The sequence below is a fragment of the Engraulis encrasicolus genome, chromosome 10, assembly GCF_034702125.1.
Source record: "Engraulis encrasicolus isolate BLACKSEA-1 chromosome 10, IST_EnEncr_1.0, whole genome shotgun sequence".
Lineage (NCBI taxonomy): Eukaryota > Metazoa > Chordata > Actinopteri > Clupeiformes > Engraulidae > Engraulis > Engraulis encrasicolus.
Window position 1 is genome coordinate 26,116,036 of NC_085866.1, and position 3,903 is coordinate 26,119,938.

The window sequence follows — 3,903 nt, forward strand, 5'->3', positions numbered from 1 at the left end:
ACAACAGATGTTGAGCAGTCTCTTGGTAGGATTCTGCCAAGGGACTTCAGATATTTGAAACAAACTGGCCCTCCTCCACCCTGTAGGACATACAGTTATGCTCAAAATAATAGCAAATTGCCTTATTACCTTTACACTGTTGAGTAAATGTCAAAATTCTTCAAATTAGTCATACTTTAATGAGCAAAAAGGCATTTGGGACACTGCACACCACTGCACATCCTATTTCAAAGCAAGAATGTAGTACAATTAACGTGGGCTGCACTACCCATTGACCATTGCCAGACTTTGGTTGATTCCATGCACCACAGATGCGAAAAAGTTGTCCCAAACCATGGTTAAGCAACCAAATATTAGTTTAGGATGCTCAGCAAAGGTGAATTGACAAGAATGTGTTAGTTCGTACAGAACATTATTGAGTTTCCAAAGACAAATGTCAACACTGCTATTTTTTTGAACATGACATTTCTCCACTTTCTATGAAATACTTTGAAATTGAATTACTTCTCCCAATTTTCTTCTTTGAAATACAATGTGCAGTGGATGCACAGTGTCCTCAAGCATTTTGGGGCATTAAAGTGCAATTTATTTGAAGAAGTAAACATTTACTCATCTTTGTGAAGGCACTGCTATTGTTTTGCACACAACTGTACTTGAACTGATGCATGATCCCTGACATGTGATAAATCGAACCAACACCATAGTTGACTGTTGCCAGCCTTTGGTGGACTCCATGCACCACAGATGCGAAGCAGTTATCAGAAACCATGGTTATGTAACAAAGTACTTGTTTAGTATGCTCAGCAGTTGAATTTTCAAGAATTTGTTAGTTTGTACAGTATATGTGTGAGTTTCTAAAGAGATGTAAACACTGCAATTTTTTAACATTGCATTTCTTCACTTTCTATGAAATATTTGCATTATTTTTGCAATATCTATATCCTTGCATTGCAATAGAATGTGCATTGGGTGTGCAGCGTCCCCAATGCATTTGTCATAAATGTACAATTTATTTGAAGAATTCTGACATGTGTTTTGAAAGAATCTGTTTGCGCCTTTGCAATCAGCCCTTGATCTTTTTCAGGGGTAGGCAACTGGAGGCCCAGGGGCCACACGCGGCGCACCTCCTCACTTAGTGCAACCTGGAGAAGATTCTGTAAGACTACAAGGCCATCAGGCAGAACTCCACCCTCGCAGACACAAATCTCCGTTTGGGACCGACTGTAGACATCACATAGAGGATCTACGTGATTTGACCCTTAGAGGGCACTATAAGCATACACTACCAGAGATTACACTGAGGTGTGTTTGTTTGGACCTGTTGTACAGCGTTTAAAATTGTGTGTGAGAGAAAGTGAGTCGCTGCAAAAAAGTGACGAAGGGAAAAGTTTGGAAGGGATATTATAGAAGGCCATTGGAAGTTAGTTGGGAGGGATGAATAATAAAATATGCATTTCATATTGGAGATAAGAGGGAAAATATGTACTGAATCTGGGGGGTGGGGGTCTACAGGCTTAGCTTCTATGGCAGATGACATAAGTCAGAATGGATATGGGTCAAGATTTATAAAACTGATAGGACTACTGTTATACAGTTAGGGCCAGAAATATTTGGACAGCAACACAATTATCATCCTTTTCCACCCTATACCCCACTACAATGGATTTGAAATAAAACAAACAAGCTGTGCATTAACTGTAGACTCTCAGCGTTAATGTGAGGGTGTTAAAGGGTTTATGAAACGAAAACAAAGTAAAGGAATTTGACCATTTCCAGGACAGATTCTGAAAGTTCTAAGCCTTGTGAATAAAATGGGATATTGTCTGGGTGATATTTTGTCCTAAAAGTCATGTTAAAACGTTCCCAAAAAGTGTTATGTTTACTTTTTTTCGTGACATGCAAATTTTATGCAAATGATATGCGTGACATAGAAGGGGAGAGTTCACCTCATTCCACCTTGTTCAGATCAATGGCGGCTAGTACCAAAACAAAGCGCAGTGTCAAGCAGTGTGTTGCTGGAGGGCCGAACGGTGCCAGCTGCAAAAATGGCTACTTGACAGAAGGAATATCTTTGCACAAGTTCCCTTCTGTGAAGAATGATGGAACTGTGGCCGACAAGGAGAAGGCTAAAACAAGCTAGGGCTCTGTGGATCCAATGCATGGTTTTGAAGCAAGCTTCACCACAAATGTGGAGATCGCGAGCATGGTTGGACTGAAGAGAATGCTATTGCCTCAAGCAGTTCCAACAATTGACATCGCCGGCGTGCAGACTGAAACTGCCCCTGTAACTGCTCAGGCACGAAGACAGGTGAGTGCAGTGCTTTGCTTTAGGCTACTCGTTTTATCTTGTCCATCTGCTTTGTATGTTGTTTTCAGGAAAGGGTAATGCACTTTACATGCCAAACCGATGTGAATGCTCTCGGAATATGCACTTTTTGTTGATTGCCACTCAACTGGTCAATAGATTGGTTTTGGGAGGATATCCGCGCATCAGCGTGGTGCTCTCGGTCGAGGACAGCCAACTCACAGACTGGGCTACTGCTTAGCGAATAAACGGAGATGCACATAGCGTAGGCCTACTTTGAAGCGTTGATTGTTTGTTTTTAGTATTGTGGTGCACGTGTGGCTGACGTTTGTACACACCTCGTCCTCAGAGTCAGGCTGAGGGACACGCGACGCCTGTGACTTTGAGCACAAAAAATAATAATGATAAACGCTAAAAATATGCTGAGGACTCAGGCTATTTAGGATATTTTTCCAACAGCCTAATACCTCAGTTTTTTGTGGTGGCGCTCGTATGAGCAGCGACCCTGGGGTACATGTACAGTGTATTCTAAAACGCAATTTCGTTGTCAAATTTATTTGTCAATGACAATAAAAAGCTCTTGATTCTTCTTCTCTAGTTGATGATATTTTTGCATGTAGCCTACATGCATTTCAATCACACTATATCACGCAATTGAATCAAAATGCTCCCCATTTGTCAACAAATACACACGCGATGTCATCTTTGGGTCATGGCAAAGCGCCCTTAGCAACCATAACCATTAAACAAAACGAACTGTCAGGCTATGTCAACAATCGTCACTTCGCCTGTCAGACATGTCACTTTCTGCAGATGTATCAGTGCTTCTGAAATAGATTTGTGCTGCCGTTTTTTTTTTCTCGTGAGGTTGGATGTGTGGTTTTTCCACACACTGATGTTTGTATCAGAATTTTGGTTCCTTTATAAGATGTGGGTCCATCAAATGTGTGTTGTTTTCTCAGATCGCCATACTAGCAAACCAGGGACTCTCCTCTTTGATGTCACAGCCCAGCTCATTAGTCACACCATATTTCACAGAATTCACACTTTGAGTTGCCATTTTCACAAGTTCCTCCAGGATGATTGGGTTCAAAGTCTCATCGATGCTATCAGAAAAAACAAGGCTTTAATGGGAATGACCGTTTGTTTTCGTTAATATTTGCAACCAAATAATTAAAAATTGAAAGTTTGATGTACTAGACTGTCCAATTCCTTTTGGTCCCTTAAAAATGGGGTGGCACTGATAGAAAATGTCATAATTCCTTCACAGTTCACTCGATTTGGACGCAAACACCCCCATATTAAAGCTGAAAGTCTGCTGTTAATGTACATCTCGTTTGTTTCATTTCAAATCCATTGGGATGCTGTACAGCACCAAAAAGATGAAAATTGTGCAGATGTCCAAATATTTATGGCCCTAACTGTATTAGTATGAGATGGGGCCCGACAATCACAAGTGTTTCCAAGCTGGAATGGTCAATGAAAAAAAATACATTAAGCGATTTATCATTTTAGTACTGTAATACCTATACTGTTATGAAAAACAACCATGGGTGTGGTGAGTATGTCAGTGAAAGAAAAACAAAGTCAAAAAAATC